The sequence below is a fragment of the Biomphalaria glabrata genome, chromosome 2 (assembly GCF_947242115.1).
Source record: "Biomphalaria glabrata chromosome 2, xgBioGlab47.1, whole genome shotgun sequence".
NCBI lineage: Eukaryota > Metazoa > Mollusca > Gastropoda > Planorbidae > Biomphalaria > Biomphalaria glabrata.
This window is the reverse complement of record NC_074712.1, coordinates 45,379,292-45,398,131: the sequence shown is the minus strand read 5'-3', so window position 1 is coordinate 45,398,131 and position 18,840 is coordinate 45,379,292. Positions and strand designations below refer to the sequence as shown.

Sequence of the window (18,840 nt, the reverse complement as noted above, 5' to 3'; positions counted from 1 at the left end):
TATGATCAATTAACTTTTATTTACCATGATCACCACAATTAATATTTTTATCAGCTTTTGACTCAATATCTAGTCAAGTGGTTCCTTCTTAGTAGTCGTAAATCTGCCTTGATTACATACTAGACCTATTTTCTTTCACATTTTATACAACTTTTTACCCAGTACAACGAAGCTGTACAAAGCATGTACACTAAGACAGTCAAGCTGTCATCCTCCCTACATTGCTCTATGCCTCAGAAACGTGGACAGTGTACAGAAAACATGAAAAGAAACTGAACCACTTCCACATGACATGTTTAAGAAAAATACTGAATGTCAAATGGCAAGACAAAATACCAGATAATAAAGTCCTTCGAAGAGCGGGTCTGCAAAGCATCCACACAATCCTGATGCAGTCCCTGCTGCGATGGGCAAGACACGCCTGCAGAATGGAAGACCACCGCATCCCTAAACAACTCTTGTATGGCCAACTAATTGAAGGAAGGCGGTCAAAGAAAACGTTTTAGGGACACCCTCAAAGCTTCTCTGAAGGCGTTCAGCATAGACACAGCCACTTGGGAGACAGAGGTACATGACAGAGCAGCATGGCGTCGCGCTGTGAAAACTGGCGCACAGATTGCTGAAGAAAAGAGAACCACGCTGGCAGAAGAAAAACGCCAGAGAAGAAAAGCAAAACCAATGACACTAGCTCCAGCTGGAATAACCTGCCTAGTGGGCAGCCGAACATTCTGGACTCACATAGGCCTCACCGGCCAGATAAGGAGGCACAGAGCCCCAGTGCAAAACCCTCAGCTCCCTGGATGACAAAGGGGTCATCATCGAACCACGATGGACGAACTATATATAATAAAATCAATTCCACACTTTAAAGAACAAGGCTAAATTATTTAGAGTACTGGCTAATAGAAATATTATTCCTAGAAATGTATATCTATATTATAAAGTAGAATGTGAGGTGTATGTATGTATGTATGTATGTATGTATGTTACTTATAGACATCAAAACCGCTTGACCAATCTTGATAAAACTAGGCAGGAATGTTCCTTGGGTACCAACTTAGACCGTAGTGTATGTATTGTAGCCCTAAAACAAACTTAAGACCCTCAAAAAAAATAAAGTTGTCCGACTCTATTACAGCTATAGTATTTTATGGATCTAGGCCATGTCTACAATGTTGACATAAGAAAAGATAGGAAGGATTTAGACCTAGATCTAATTTTAAGAAATACACTTTGCGCAGATAGTTTTTTTACTTTGACACATGAAAAGACAAAAGAAGATCCATTGATTTCATTATATAATAAAATTAACCTTCAATTTTGTGTTTCAAAAGCATTTTTTACATTAATTAGTTCCTTATATCTGTGATTACAGATTTCCTGACGAACATTCTTTCATTAGACAATTCCGTAATGAATCGCGTACTAAATATTAATTCGTTTAATTGTTTACTTTATAATCCCATCCCTAGATCTAAAACTCTAATTCAACTCTAAGATGATAAAACTTCTCTTCGAACAGATAGTTTTATACTTTAACACATAAACATATTAATTAAAGTCCATTTATTTCATATTTTGATCAAATAAACATTCAAATTTGGTTTTCTAAAGCTACATTCGTTTACGAAAGCTACGAAGCCGAGTTGAGATAGGCCTAGATCTATATTCATTCATGAATCGCGTACTAAAAATTATTTCGTTTAATTGTTCACTTTATAATCCCATTCATTTAACAAAGCTATCGCTCTTTTCGTTTTTAATAGATAAGAATGTATCGACTTCCTTCGGGTAAACCCATTTTCTGAAAACTAATTTTATTTTCGTAGCGAAACAGAAATAACGTGAAAGGATCATTAGCTACGTTTAACATACATCTAAATCCAATCCACTAGATTATCCAAAAGCATTTTTTACATAAATTAGTTCCTGATATCTACAGATTTCCTGGCGAACATTCTTTCATTAGACATTACCAAATGGTTACACATTAACACATCTCTCTTCTGAGGTCTGAGTCTATTCCTAGGCCTAGGTCTAAAACTCTTACTGAACTCTAAGATGATAAAACTTCTTTTCGCAAAGATAGTTTTATGCTTTAACACATAAACATACTAATTATTGTCCATTCATTTCATATTTTAATCAAATTAACATTCAAATTTGTTTTTCTAAAGCATTTTTAATACATTCGTTCACTGTTCGCTAAAGCTGCGTAGCCGTGTTGAGATAGGCCTATATAAATTCATTCATGAAAAAAGGTCACGCATGCGCAGCACAGAACTCTAGATTAGTGTAGATTTAGATCTACGTCTACCTCAAGATCTACTTTATACTTTATACACATGAACATACAAAATTTAGTCTATTCATCTCAAATTTTAATCAAATATATGAAGGCCTACAAGCAAATGTTTTAATTTGAAAAAAAAATGGATTTAAGCCTATTAGCTATTTTGATTTGATAGCTTCATTCACACTATTTTTACATTGACACATTCGCTTTACTTATTACATTATTATTTCGTTTTATTGTTTACAAAACACTCTCAGTGACTATATCAAAAGTAATGCGCAAATAAAGACCCGCGGGTCGCGGGTAACATATGTCTAGTCTATATTATAAAGTAGAATGTGTGGTGTATGTATGGATGTATGTTACTTATAGACATCAAAACCGCTTGACCAATCTTGATAAAACTAGGCAGGAATGTTCCTTGGGTACCAACTTAGACCGTAGTGTATGTATTGTAGCCCTAAAACAAACTTAAGACCCTCAAAAAAAAAATAAAGTTGTCCGACTCTATTACAGCTATAGTATTTTATGGATCTAGGCCATGTCTACAATGTTGACATGAGAAAAGATAGAAAGGATTTAGACCTAGATCTAATTTTAAGAAATACACTTTGCGCAGATAGTTTTTTACTTTGACACATGAAAATACAAAAGAAGATCCATTGATTTCATTATATAATAAAATTAACCTTCAATTTTGTGTTTCAAAAGCATTTTTTACATAAATTAGTTACTTATATCTGTGATTACAGATTTCCTGACGAACATTCTTTCATTAGACAATTCCGTAATGAATCGCGTACTAAATATTAATTCGTTTAATTGTTTACTTTATAATCCCATCCCTAGATCTAAAACTCTAATTCAACTCTAAGATGATAAAACTTCTCTTCGCACAGATAGTTTTATACTTTAACACATAAACATATTAATTAAAGTCCATTTATTTCATATTTTGATCAAATAAACATTCAAATTTGGTTTTCTAAAGCTACATTCCACTGTTAGAGCCGCGAAGCCGAGTTGAGATAGGCCTAGATCTATATTCATTCATGAATCGCGTACTAAAAATTATTTCGTTTAATTGTTCACTTTATAATCCCATTCATTTAACAAAGCTATCGCTCTTTTCGTTTTTAATAGATAAGAATGTATCGACTTCGGGTAAACCCATTTTCGCAAAACTAATTTTATTTTCGTAGCGAAAGAGAAATAACGTGAAAGGATCATTAGCTAACTTTAACATACATCTAAATCCAATCCACTAGATTATTCAAAAGCATTTTTTACATAAATTAGTTCCTGATATCTGTGACTACAGATTTCCTGGCGAACATTCTTTCATTAGACAATACCAATTGGTTACACATTAACACATCTCTCTACTGAGTCTATTCCTAGGTCTAGGTCTAAAACTCTTATTGAACTCTAAGATGATAAAACTTCTTTTCGCAAAGATAGTTTTATGCTTTAACACATAAACATACTAATTATTGTCCATTCATTTCATATTTTAATCAAATTAACATTCAAAATTGTTTTTCTAAAGCATTTTTAATACATTCGTTCGCTGTTCGCTAAAGCTGCGTAGCCGTGTTGAGATAGGCCTATATTCATTCATCAAAAAAAGTTCACGCATGCACAACACAGAATGAACTCTATAAAAGCCAATTTTTAACTCTATATTAGTGTAGATTTAGATCTATGTCTACCTCAAGATCTACTTTATACACATGAACATACAAAATTAAGTCTATTCATCTCAAATTTTAATCAAATATATGTAGGCCTACAAGCAAATGTTTTAATTTGAAAAATAAAATGGATTTAAACCTATTAGCTATTTTAATTTGATAGCTTCATTCACACTATTTTTACATTGACACATTCGCTTTACTTATTACATTATTATTTCGTTTAACTGTTTACAAAACACTCTCAGTGACTATATCGAAAGTAATGCGCAAATAAAGACCCGCGGGTCGCGGGTAACATATGTCTAGTTATTAATAAACTAATTTAAATTCGCATTTCACATATTGCCTAAAGCAGTTCTGATCACTCAATAGAACATCTAAGCATTGTATATACAATAAGCTTAGGCCAAGTCAAGAATTCATTTCGTACTTTGCCTTACGTTTTTAAGATTCTATAGAATGCCAAATGTTGCTCTTACATCTAAATAGAACGCTACTGTGTACTCTAACAGAAGAGAGAAATATGGTTTGAGTTTTACCATTAACTTGAATCCAAAGTTCTTCACAACCAGACAGTAAGATTCCAGTAACAATCTCCTGAAAGCTATCCATTAAACACTCTTAACAGAGGGAGCAGGGCGGGAAAGACCAAGGCAGATTTTAAGACAACTGCTGACCCTTGATTACCTAAAGTGGACAGGCTGTTAAATGGAGTTTGTCGACCTAAATTGACCAGAGACAGTGGTAGCTTCATCCCTTCTCTTTTTCTTTGCACCGATTAATGTGGAACTGATGTCTAGTTCATTCCATTGAGTTCTTGTTTACTTTGTCTTGATGTCACACTTTATCAATGGGGAACATAAGACGAAAGTTGGCTTTTTAGTTTTGATGTTAACGTGTCTGTCTAGTGTTGAATATGTCATTTAGAACTGACTTGAATCAAACATTTTCATTTTCAAATGTCGACGTGCATTGAGCGTTAATAATTTTTTTCTTCACAATTCCGTACAGAGAACAAAAAAACAAAGACAGTTTGTGTGGAAACACAAACTTAAAATCAGTCCCCGAATTGGTCCACCCAGGAAGATAAAAAAGCAGGTTTTAATATTTTCAGAAAGAATATCAGAATGAAATTCTATCAAAGACAAATGACAAAGAAGAATGGAAAAAGAAGGTTGACCGATCTTGTGTGGTGCCCTAACGGTCAGCAGACAAAGGGATAGGCGAAAGTGAAGTTGAAGTTAGATATGAACCTGGCCTGTCATATAATGATTATCTAATTGATCTAATTGTTTTGTAAATTTTCAATCTCTTATTCAAAGCCTCAAAAAAAAAAAAAATCCTTTAGTATAGTAGCTTGCTATGGTGTAGAATGCTGCAGTTCACGTGATAATATGTAAACCTACTTATTAATTGTTGTTTTAAATTATGTTCTGCTAATATGCATATTAAATAGATTTTTTCTCTTTAAAACAAAAGTTTTTTTGTTTTTTTTTGGTAAATGTGTTAGTTAGAATGACTGAACGAACTTACTTAACTTTGCAATGCATTTGTAAAAATATTTTTTTAAAATCAAAAATCGAAAACCATTTGCATAAATGTTTTATAAATATGGTAAATAGTCATCTCTCTTACCAAATAGCCTCCCGTTTAGTTTACTATTAATAGTGAATAGTTGTAAAAGTGATGTAGTTTTATGAAAAAACTGCTTGCATAGTTGATTTTAAAAATTAAATTTTTCGCTTTCAGAAAAGAAAAAAAAAGTTGGATTTTCAATATCTTTTCTAGTTTACGAGATCTAAACGGGTCGGACGGACGGACAGACCATACAAAACTAATAGCGTCTTTTCTCCTTTCGGGGGCCGCTAAATTAGCAGAAACAAGAAAAAAAAACAACTTACACAAGTGTAATTGTATGATTAGTTTGAATCAACCTGTAATTAAATTTGTAATAGATCTAGACTAACAATAGTAAATTGTGCGATTAGAAATATTTCTACAAAGCTTTCACTCAACTCACTCTGTCTGGTAGCTTGAACAAGGGAAGGAAATTGTACTTGACTGATGTAGCGGTCTAAGTTCAGTTATCGTCCTTTATACTTTGTGGGTAGCCACCTTACCCCTTTCCAAATGGTCCAGACAAATGATAGGATCATAGCATGAAATTGCGCTAAGCAAAAGCAATTATTAATAATAAAAACATATATCTACCAACCATGCGGGACACCACGAAAAAGTCATGGAAAGATAACTCTTTTATTTCTGCAAGTCGGACTAGAGTTACCCCACGTAACTTTCGCGGTGACAGAGAGCACGGCTCTGAAAAAAAAAGAGGGGGGGGGTGGAGAGAACAAGTAATCTTTCTCTTTATACATTCTATATTTGACTACATTTATGTTTTTTTTTACACAAGTCAATGTCTGGTGTCATTAAAATAGTTGCATGTTTTTTCTGTAGCTTTGTTTTGATTTTGCCCCTGCATATTGCCCTTCGTTTCCTAACCATGGCCACCGCTTCCCATATATTTCGTGGAGTCAACAGGTCTTTCAATGTTGTCGAAATTCCTGCATCAGGTAACTGTTTATTTCTATCAGTCGCATATTTCTAGAAAAATGTCATGGACGAAACTGTTGCTCTCGAACTTCGCAAGATGGCTGTAAGCTTTGTTTGCAAACATTGGGATATCTATGGCAACGCCCTGTCCGTTGTTCTTACACTGCTCGAGAAATAAGCTGCCTACATGAATACTTCCGGCAAATAGCGGCGTATGTTACCCCGCGGGTCGACTTGTGTATTTAAATTTTGAAAGGGGGGAAGGGAGAAAGAAAGGAGGTATCTGTTTGGATGTTAACGTGATCGCTTTTAAATGTATTGTATTTTTTATAAAGGTTGTACGACTTTTGACCTTTTACTTTACCTATCCTTTAGTCTGTTGGACCGTTGGGGCACCATGTACGACTTTTTACCTTTTACTTTACCTATCCTTTAGTCTGTTGGACCGTTGGGGCACCATGTACGACTTTTTACCTTTTACTTTACCTATCCTTTAGTCTGTTGGACCGTTGGGGCACCATGTACGACTTTTTACCTTTTACTTTACCTATCCTTTAGTCTGTTGGACCGTTGGGGCACCATGTACGACATTTTACCTTTTACTTTACCTATCCTTTAGTCTGTTGGACCGTTGGGGGCATCATGTACGACATTTTACCTTTTACTTTACCTATCCTTTAGTCTGTTGGACCGTTGGGGCACCATGTACGACTTTTGACCTTTTACTTTACCTATCCTTTAGTCTGTTGGACCGTTGGGGGCACCATGTACGACATTTTACCTTTTACTTTACCTATCCTTTAGTCTGTTGGACCGTTGGGGCACCATGTACGACATTTTACCTTTTACTTTACCTATCCTTTAGTCTGTTGGACCGTTGGGGCACCATGTACGACTTTTGACCTTTTACTTTACCTATCCTTTAGTCTGTTAGACCGTTGGGGCACCATGTACGACATTTTACCTTTTACTTTACCTATCCTTTAGTCTGTTGGACCGTTGGGGGCATCATGTACGACATTTTACCTTTTACTTTACCTATCCTTTAGTCTGTTGGACCGTTGGGGCACCATGTACGACTTTTGACCTTTTACTTTACCTATCCTTTAGTCTGTTGGACCGTTGGGGCACCATGTACGACTTTTTACCTTTTACTTTACCTATCCTTTAGTCTGTTGGACCGTTGGGGCACCATGTACGACTTTTTACCTTTTACTTTACCTATCCTTTAGTCTGTTGGACCGTTGGGGCACCATGTACGACATTTTACCTTTTACTTTACCTATCCTTTAGTCTGTTGGACCGTTGGGGGCATCATGTACGACATTTTACCTTTTACTTTACCTATCCTTTAGTCTGTTGGACCGTTGGGGCACCATGTACGACTTTTGACCTTTTACTTTACCTATCCTTTAGTCTGTTGGACCGTTGGGGGCACCATGTACGACATTTTACCTTTTACTTTACCTATCCTTTAGTCTGTTGGACCGTTGGGGCACCATGTACGACATTTTACCTTTTACTTTACCTATCCTTTAGTCTGTTGGACCGTTGGGGCACCATGTACGACTTTTGACCTTTTACTTTACCTATCCTTTAGTCTGTTAGACCGTTGGGGCACCATGTACGACATTTTACCTTTTACTTTACCTATCCTTTAGTCTGTTGGACCGTTGGGGGCATCATGTACGACATTTTACCTTTTACTTTACCTATCCTTTAGTCTGTTGGACCGTTGGGGCACCATGTACGACTTTTGACCTTTTACTTTACCTATCCTTTAGTCTGTTAGACCGTTGGGGCACCATGTAAGACTTTTTACCTTTTACTTTACCTATCCTTTAGTCAAGAACAGTTTCTTCCCTTGTTCGATACCGAACCAAAAAAAAATTACCAATAGTTTATTAACTAATCGGTTGATTTTATTTTATGGATTCTTGTTTTTCAATACTTAGAAATATTTTGCGTGAAATTTCAACTTGATCCGAGATTGCTTGTGGGAGAAATATTGTGTACAAACTTTTTAACACAATGAGTTGATATAAACTTTGTAAAAAAAAAAAAAGATTATTTATTAGATATAGGCTGCTTTCTGAGCATGTGAATTTCATTGGTCCATTTACTAGAACACACACTCACACAGGCTACATTGTGGCTACCAAGCAAGAGGGCTCGAGTTCAAATCCTGACTCGAGCTGAGTTTGTTTGCAGAGCGCCAGCACAGAAACCTTCTCCCAGATCCACAAGAGATTGGACCAGAGCGGTCTATATCATGCCAACACAAGAATAATTAAAAAAAAAAGGCCCCAGTTTGAGAGAGAAAAAAAGTTGGTGGGGGGGGGGCAGAATATTACGCCCTCATGTATAATTTGTTTCGTTCTAATCTAGTTGAGCTAGATGCATTAGTATTCTTAGTTTTTATTATTTCTTTGCTACACGAGAGAGAGAGAGAGAGAGAGAGAGAGAGAGAGAGAGAGAGAGAATCGAAGAAATCAAGAACTTTGATAGGCTTCCTATTAATTGATTTCCAAGCGCGTTACTGTAGCTTAGATAGAAACAGTGGGCGGAAGTTGTTTTAGTTTTTAATTTTCTGCTTCTATATTTAGAAAGGCAAAAAACAAAAAGAGATTTCCATTACAGCGGTAATTGAAACTTGTTTTCACAAACAAAACAATTGAATATAATCTACGGAGTGAACGAACACAAGAAGAAGTGGGAATAGAACACCATGGAATGGACACAATCCCGCAGCATGAGAAGAAGTCTGCAGAGAAATCTTAGGATCTGGTGCAACAGTCGACTTGAATAGGAGACAGGAAACAGTTTCTTTTTAAATTATCATTTATTAAGGAGAGTAAACTAAGGGGGATAACTTACCAATCAAAAGAATAGGTTACAAAAACCGTTACATGATATTGATAATAATAACAATATATTTTGCATTGCGCGCCTTAACTCTACTCTCCCATTCTCAGTACACTGTAAGGTGGATTTGTCTGGGAGGCTTCCGTTTTGCCTTTTAGTAGATAATGGTGATATGATGGTGATATGATGGTGATGTGTAAAGAAAGTGCTCCTCCATAATATTCATACTATCATGACATATTTCATAATACACTTATTGACCCTTTGTTTCTACACTGCTTTTATGAGAAATAATAGAGTTAAATAAGTAGGATATGTGTGGGTGTAAGATGTGTGAATGTGAGATCTGGAATGTAAGATGTGTGTAAGATGTGTGAATGTGAGATTTGAAATGTACGATGTGTTTAAGATGTGTGAATTTGAGATGTGTGAGATGTATGGGTGTGATATGTGCGTGATAATTTTGATGATACCAATGTGTTTAGGTTATTAAATGCGTATACTATTTAATGGATAGATAATAGCTTTGTCTTCACGAGTGCGGGAAAATATGTAGGTCGCAAATGGGTCTGCATAGTCATGTGAAAAACTGCACTCATCCTTAAATCTTCGAAATAGAAGACATTGCCATTATTATTATTATAAATAGCATGATCTTATGTCTCGGGATCATTGGTTTTGAATTAAGATTGCAAGCTTTGTCCGTAGATTTTTTCACTAAATTCTCTAAGGTTAAATAATAAATATATATCAACAAATTATACAAATGTCATTCCACTCATTTCTGTCATTCAACATTCTTAACGTACAAACGTTCACACACACACACACACATATGTACGTATTATCGAATCAGAGAATCATTAGATCTAGATGTCCATTGTTCTATTCCATTGAAGCTTTTATCCCTTTCTTTCCTCAGGGGACACGTAGTTCCATCAACAATAACAGTGATATATCAAGGGAAGGTAGTAGAAGGTATTACTGAAAATGTCCCTTAATGTTCAGCTTATTATTAGATGATACAAAAATGGAAGAGGAAGGCTTTTTTTTTGCCTGTGATAAACATTTAGGGAGGGGACAAGATAGGATTAGAGAGAGAGAGAGAGAGAGAGAGAGAGAGAGAGAGAGAAAGAGAGAGAGAGAGAAAGAGAGAGAAAGAGAGACCTGTAATAGCTGTGGGATAGACACCTTCAGTGACTTCCCCCATACAGTTGATCACTTAATACTGATGAATGGGTAGGATTTGAGACTATTTAGTATGTCTCTATTTGTTCCAGTTATTCGTGTGTACTTTGACTTTTGTTTGTCTGTGCGATTATAGAGCTGTACAGAAACTTACTAGCTGAGTGTGCCTGCGTGTTTATGTTTTTTGTTTTTTGTGGTATGTTGAATAATCAAATATTTACATCCGGGCAATCAATTCGCCTACAAAATATCTGATACCTGTACTTCCTTGGATCGAAAGGTTGTTTAAGGTTGTTTAAGTCTTAGATCACTGACAGTGTTGTCCAAACTACGGCCCGAGGGCTATATCCGCCACTTCCAAAAATCTCTGCTCGCAGTGCAAAATGCAAGCTCAGAGAATTGTTTCACGTGACTCAACAATTTTTAGGGTACTTTTTGCTGCCCGTACTAAACCTGAGATAAATGAATGAACAGGCCGGAAAAAAATGTTCACCACCGTTTCTCATATCTAAAAAGGTACTTCTAAAAATATAAAAGAAACCGGAAAGTTAAGGGCTTTGCCCAGAGGACTTTCAGAGACGTTTCTTTTGAAAGCACAGGTCCAGTTGAAAAAGAGGCAGGCTATTTTAACTTAGGCCAATAAGCAGTAGCGGCCTTAGGGGGTGGCAAGTGGGGCAACCGCCCCAGGCCCCGCGATCGGAGACTTTATTGTCACAAACTTATTTTCCTAATAAAATCCGATTGGACGTAGATGTTAAAATACAAAATAAACTTTCTGGATTGTATTCTTCCGCCTATGTGTTTTATAGGTTACTGTGCAATAGACATCGTACGGCCATGGGACTATTTTTTTAACTTGAAAGAAATTTTTTATTTTACAGAACAATTACAATACAGTATATAATGCGCTTCAGCGGCGTATAGTAGCGAAAAGTACCTAGGTAATGTTCTACGTTTTGTAACAAAAATAAGGCCCACAGCTTAGAGGCGGACATACTGAATTGTAATTGTTACAGCGTTGGAGACGGATTAGCCCGTTAGCGTGATGTGGTACGGTATATATAGTTTACCTTCAGGGCCCCGCACAAGACACTCGCCCAGGGCCCCGCGCACTGCTAAGGCCGCCCGTGTCAATAAGACTTATAAAGTCAGACACAAGAAAGTGAGAAACTAGATCACTTTTAGTGACCCAAAGGCTCAACAAATAAGGACTGCTAGTCTGAAAATCAAGTTTAGATTTTTGCAGCACATTTATATTTTGCATAATTTGCTTTTTTAGGTACTAGCCTACAATCGGATATCGTTCTTAACCCATTTAACTCATGAACTCTTTATGTCATTATTGTTCTATATTCAAATCGTAAAACGTCTTTAACCCATAGCCTCCAGATATAGAGATAAACGCTATCATTGTCATTCATAAAACATGAGTCATTAGTAAAGCTAAGCAAGGTACTAGTCATGTTATATTGGCGTCATTAGTGTGTGACGTGACCGATTATCTGCCGGTAGAACTATCCGATCCTGAGCTACTCTTCAATATTTTCTATTGGTTTATAGCTTTTTTGGGGCGCGGTGGCTGAGTGGTTAGTTCTTGGCTTCCAAACCTGGAGTTCTGGCTTCGAATCTCGGTGAAGACTGGGATTTTGAAATTCGGAATTTTTAGGGGCCCCAGAGTCTACCCAACTCTAAAGGGTACCTGAATTTAGTTAGGGAAAGTAAAGGCGGTTGGTTTTTGTTCTTGCCACATGACACCCTGCTCGTTAACCGTTGGCCAAAGAAACAGATGACCTGAACATCATCTGCCCTATAGATCGCAAGGTCTGAATGTTGAACTTTTACTTTACTTTATATATTTGTCTTTTATCTGGGTAGTCAATTACTGGCGTCTATCATTTTTCTATTGTAGAAAAATCTTCAAGTTTTAAAGTATTTTCGAAAACAATGAGCGTCTTTTCACACAGAGAGAGAGAGAGAGAGAGAGAGAAAGAGAGAGAGAGAGAGAGAGAAGAGAGAGAGAGAGAGAGAGAAAGAGAGAGAGAAAGAGAGAGAGAGAGAAGAGAGAGAGAGAGAGAGAGAGAGAAAGAGAGAGAGAGAGGAGAGAGAGAGAGAAAGAGAGAGAGAGAGAGAGAGAGAAACAGAAATGCAGTCTTTGTCTTTTGATTTTAATCTGTGTTTTAAAATCGTCACCTTTACTAGATATTTCATCATTAAAACACTGAGCTGAACATGTTTAGATGTTATGAGTCACGTGACTTAGATCACTAAAAGATACAACAATGACTAAAAATGTAATTTGACCAGTCTGAAAGTCTCATCATCAGGAATTTTTAAAGCTATTGAGTGTCTGTCGTTTCAAAAATAAATTCTTCGACTCTTACCATTACTTCATTTTGACATTAGTTAATGGGATTATCATTACACAACGTAAAAAAAGAAGAGGTTAATGGACACTAATGGATTAGAGCAAGAGAAGCTGCGCGCATGGGCGAGATGATGATATATCAATAAACAGACACACACACACATGCCACACACATACACAAATAAATATTCCAGTGTTTTTTTTTCCTGTGTTATTTTTTGTGTTGATTTGGTGACGAGTTTTCGTGTGATCCCTCGAGGGTCATATTGTGCATCGAATGACTATCATTACAGATGTATTATGATATTGTCTCTCTCTCCTAGTGCAGCTTTTGTTTTTTGTTTAGTGACTACTTTAAGGTTACAAGCGGCCCACTGACTTGCTATGACTTACATACGTTTTTTTTTTACTTTTTTATTTCTTAGTATTCAACGATTCGTTATTAAATTTCTAGTTTGCAACATTTTATTTCGTATCCAAACTTACAAAAAGCTGCCAAATGAGGTCATTTACTGTTAGTGCAGCGAAACATGATATAAATGAATAATTGATAAAATAATTGGTCAACTTTTCGATGTGATTTATGGGTTGTTAGTGACAATGAATAATTGTGCAAAGTTTCAACTTGATTCGACAATGGGAAGTGGGAGATAGAACCTGTAAAAAACGTGTGTCAGACAGAGTGAGTTGATAGAAGCTTTGTAATGATGTATGTCTTTGTTTTATATGTATTTTTGTTTTCAAACGTAATTTTACAAGGCCTACTTATTAGTTCGCACATTTTTCATGAGTTCAAAAAAAAAACAACAACAACAACAAAAAACCCTGGTGGACACGGATCTCTAAAACGGCTGTAATGATTTTTCTCAAGATTCAGCAGTTTATATATCTTTGGGGAAAAAATACTAGCCATACCGGGAAAACTCTGGTTTGACCGCTATAATTTTTCATAATCTAGCGGTCTAGAAAATCTTTATATTGAACACACATAAGTCAGCGGGTATTCCCGCATGTATTCGTTAGACGTTCAGTAACATAATGTATTGCATAATTTGCATCTAGTGTTCGGATCTAGATGTATAGGCCCATACCTAAATTAGAATCTTCAATGGTTATTCTATAACTAGTCTTACTAGATCCCGTTTTTTTTTAGCCTAGACTACTGTCTTTTAATGTTGCCTTGTCTGAATTTGTATCACCAAACTAGAATTTATACATGCTTTTAACCAAGGTTGTTTTTTTTTTTGCACAGGAGGGTGGGCATATGGGCTTTTTTTTTTAATCTATCATTCATTTAAGTAATTAGTTATTAAGAAAAAAGTTATCGCTCTTATGTAATGTGAGTCATTAGTTTCATAAATGAGGAATTGGCTTTAAAAACGAATTTTATGTTACTTTTTAGGTTTCTAAGGCTAGATCTATGTCACCAAACTAGAATCATCTATGCCACATCTTTAGCTAGATCCAACTTTCTAGTCTAGACTACTGTCTTTGTAGGCTTCTAAGCCTGGATGTTTATCACCAAACTAGAATTGTAAATACTAAATATGAAAACAACAAAAAGAAACAACATCCCCAAGAAGATAGAAGACACCGATCACAAAGACACATAGACACAAAAATTATTTTATTCCTTTGACAATTCAATTGTTGAACAATATGTAAACTTAGTGTGGTAAATTTACATGCAACGTCAAAAAGAAACTGGGGTATGAATTATGAATGTATATTTTGTGTGCTATCGTACAAATGGTTTTGTCTAATTGTGTATTGCTTTTTCTAATGCACAATTGTAAAACTAATTTCCTCACGGATAATGAAGATTATTATATTATATTATATTATATTATACTATATTATTCATCCTATACCCAAGTGAACGACCTTCTCCAATACTTCCTCGTACTCAGGCGAACTCACCATACCGTGGCCAGTGCAACAGCCAAAATTCAATGTAGTTTTAGTTTTCTGGCACAGTAGCACTAGTGAAGTCATTTTCAATCATTTTGTTTTTAAAGCTAGTCAGCTCCAATGTAGTCAGTAATCCCCAATGTAATCTTTATACAAACTTAACATTGTTTACAAAAATACGGAAAGTGTATTCATCATATAATTTCGCATTGAAACCAAATCTAGTTACTGATTTAATGTTTTGACCTACTAACGTAAGAGTTGGTTTCTGATTACAGAAGAAGGACATGTATACTTTTGAACAATAGTAAAATCCTAATAAGTTAATTATAAGCCTTGTCTTCGAGTCCGAAGATTAATGAAGAAAGATGTATTTCCCGTGGCTACACAGCCCCAGCTGTGAACTACATATTTTGACACATCCAAAGCAGACATAACCAGTTTTGAGTGATCTCCAGCTGTCTCATTCCGAAGCCGTCTGCAACCAGACGTTGTTTTCGGTGCCAGTTAAGCAAGTTGGCGCCTTAGCTGGTCTCTAGAGCGTTTCCGCAGGACAACTCTGTTAGGTCGACCACATTTCAGCTCAATGAAAAGGACTGCTATTGGCATACGTTCGTCCCCGGAATACGTGCCCTGCCCAGCGTAATTGTAGCACCATAAGAAGTTCCTCAATACTGTCCTTACCGGCGTTAGCAAGGACATCACTGTTTGTAGTGCGGTCTTGACACCGTATGTCCATGATCTACTGCAAACATCTTTGGTGAAAGCGTTCAAGTAGTCTTAGTTGCTTTCTGTCTAGTACCCATGTCTCAGATCCAGAAGGGTTGACAGAACCATGGCTGATTTGTTTAAACAGACGGAACGATTTATTCCGCCAAACTCTCGTCCGGAGGCGCCAAAAACACATTTGGTATCAGCTTCCACTAAAACGATGCGTCAATTTACACTATGCTTCCTAGATATGTGAGTGGAATACCATTTTTAGAGTGTGTCCATTTACGGTGATCTTTGGGGCTGAGTAGGTTTTAGTGGGTGACTTTTGGAACATGACTTCGGTTTACCGGTATGCAAATTCGTTGACTGCGAGCTGGAGATGATGTTCATTATGAGCTAATAGGTCACAATCATAAAAAAGCTCTGTTGTGATCATTTCTTTTGTTTTTGTACGCCAAAGATTGAACAAGTTAATAAATAATGTTTCTTAAGCCAGACAGCACGATTTTTTACCCTTTTTAAATCTATTTTTTTCACAACTTACCAAGGTCTGAAAGAGAGACATATTTACAATTTCTTCCGGGGCATAGCTTTTTTATTCATAGATTTTTCATTCTATACTTCCCAAGGGCTTTAGACTTTTTGAATACACCAAGCTATTGATTTAAAAAATATATAAAAGGCAGAAGGGGTGTTCCGGGACAAATAAATTGACCTCTCCCTTTATTGTTTCCAAGGTCTTTTGCATTATAATTCTCATCGGTTGTTTCGATTGTGATTCAAATTTATGCAAAAGAATGAACACTAATTTTATGTTGAAGAGTCAGGACAGGATGAAAAAAAAAGAGAAATGTCATTTGCACTGGTTGCGACAAAAAATACATAAGAAATAACTTGTGTGCAAGGTAACAGTCTACTAATGATGAAAGTGTGTACAGGGGAACAGTGTGAATGCACAAGAAAGTACCTCAAAGGTCAGGAGTTGTTCACCTTTAATTCAGTTACAGTGTTGTATTACGAGTGCATTGTCCTTCCCTACCTGGATTAGGAGTAGTTAAAGTAAAACTAAATGTATCCAAGTTTCCATATCTTTCTCAATTATGTTATTATGATGTACTCAGATGTACACAATGGTATCGTTTTCTGACTAGTTACAAGAAACGTATAATCTTATCTTATAAAATACAGACGTTACTTCAAAAAAGAAAATGATTACGTCCTACGCGTGTTCCTAGGTCAATCTAGTCATACATATTTACCAATCACTTAAATGCTGCCAAGTCACTGGTTTTCCTGACTGGCAAAGGCAACCCATTCCATGCTCTAATAGCGCTAGGGAAGAAGGAGCACTTGTACAAATTTGTCCTAGCATCTTGAACAAGAAATGTGCTTTTTATTTTTGTGTCTGAGTATTTTATTAGGTTTCGTTTTTCTATTTGAAGATTATGGTTCAGTGTTTTCCATGTATAATTGCTACTTTACTTTTAAGCCTTCTATCCTGAAGGCTTTCTAAATTTGCTAAAGGTGTTACTCTAGTCAAATGAGAATACTTGTTTGTTATGAGTCTCACTGCTCTATTTTGTGTCTGTTCCAGTTTCTTAATGTTGTCTTGAGTTGAGGGGTCCCAAACCGAGGATGCATATTTTTTTATTGGCCTAACCAATACTGACTTCGGTGTACACGGTACAGTAGTCTGTTTTGTAGCAATAAAAATAAATAAACATCGTCAGACCTGTTTCACAAGTATACAGCAGGTCTCTACAATTCTTCCTACTTACTTCCCCTGCATTCTCTGCTGGATAAATAAAGGCGAATAATGGCCAATAAAATTGTTTTCATAACTCAAGATTTAAAAACAGCCGAGACCACTCTAGATTTGGTCGTCTTCAGACCATAAATGGAAATCCAATTCCAAACCTGATCAGTTTCAAATGAACTGTGTAGTCCCATTACCTACACTAAGTATTTTAAAGAAGATTCAGATTTATTTTAACTTGCCTAGTTATTATTTAGTATGATGATATCCTCTCTCTTGGCCATTAAAAATATCTCAGTGGAAGCGCTAGAAGTCAAGCTTAAGTCATGGAACATTCTGACCTAGTACCAGACAAATAACACATGCTAAAAAAATTATTATTTTTTCGACATTGTTACCCTGTCAGGGTGTATGGTCTGTGCTGGAGGGGAGGTAGAAGGGCGCTGGTGATGACAACTCACATCCGGTCACAGTTTATGAAATGTAAAACTCTTCCCCCTCCCCTGCTGCAGCCGAATGGACCATTTGGACTTCTTCAGTGTGAAGTTCACCTGTGGGCGCGTGCAACAAGCATGTTATGCCGCGCGTGCGATGAGGCAAGGCCAAATTAAGGTCACACGTTTCATTCTATTTTTATTTATAAAGTATTTCGCTTGAACCTTAAGCATTACTTACAATAGGAAAAGGATGACTGTTATTCTATAAGAACACGACCTATATAGTGGCACTATGTTTGGACATGCCCAATGGAAACAAATATAAAGTACATGTGTCCACCGATAGGCCTACAAATATAAAGTACATGTGTCCACCGATAGGCCTACAAATATAAAGTACATGTGTCCACCGATAGGCCTACAAATATAAAGTACATGTGTCCACCGATAGGCCTACAAATATAAAGTACATGTGTCCACCGATAGGCCTACAAATATAAAGTACATGTGTCCACCGATAGGCCTACAAATATAAAGTACATGTGTCCACCGATAGGCCTACAAATATAAAGTACATGTGTCCACCGATAGGCCTACAAATATAAAGTACATGTGTCCACCGATAGGCCTACAAATATAAAGTACATGTGTCCACCGATAGGCCTACAAATATAAAGTACATGTGTCCACCGATAGGCCTACAAATATAAAGTACATGTGTCCACCGATAGGCCTATATAAAGTACATGTGTCCACCGATAGGCCTACAAAACGGTATGAGGTCGGAATAACCTAAATGAGGCGAGAAGCCCAAACACATACATATACAGATTTAGATCCAGATCTGTATTGTTACAAAGCTTATATCAACTCATTCTGTCTGTCTGTCTGCATGTCTGTCTGCATGTCTGTCTGCATGTCTGTCTGCATGTCTGGTAAAAAGTTTGTACACGTTATTTCTCCTACATCCATCCTCGGATCAAGCTGAAATTGTGCACACTTATTTCTTTTATTTGACAAGACAAGAATCAATAAACAAAACTAACCAATTAGTTAAT

At 36.3% G+C, this 18,840-nt stretch overlaps 1 protein-coding gene across 3 annotated transcripts in view; it reads right to left on the bottom strand.

Moving 5' to 3' along the window:
- The window catches only part of LOC106076272 (QRFP-like peptide receptor), a 140,352-nt gene that overhangs the window by 21,478 nt on the left and 100,034 nt on the right, over nucleotides 1–18,840 (bottom strand). The gene's annotated exons all lie outside the window — the stretch shown is intronic.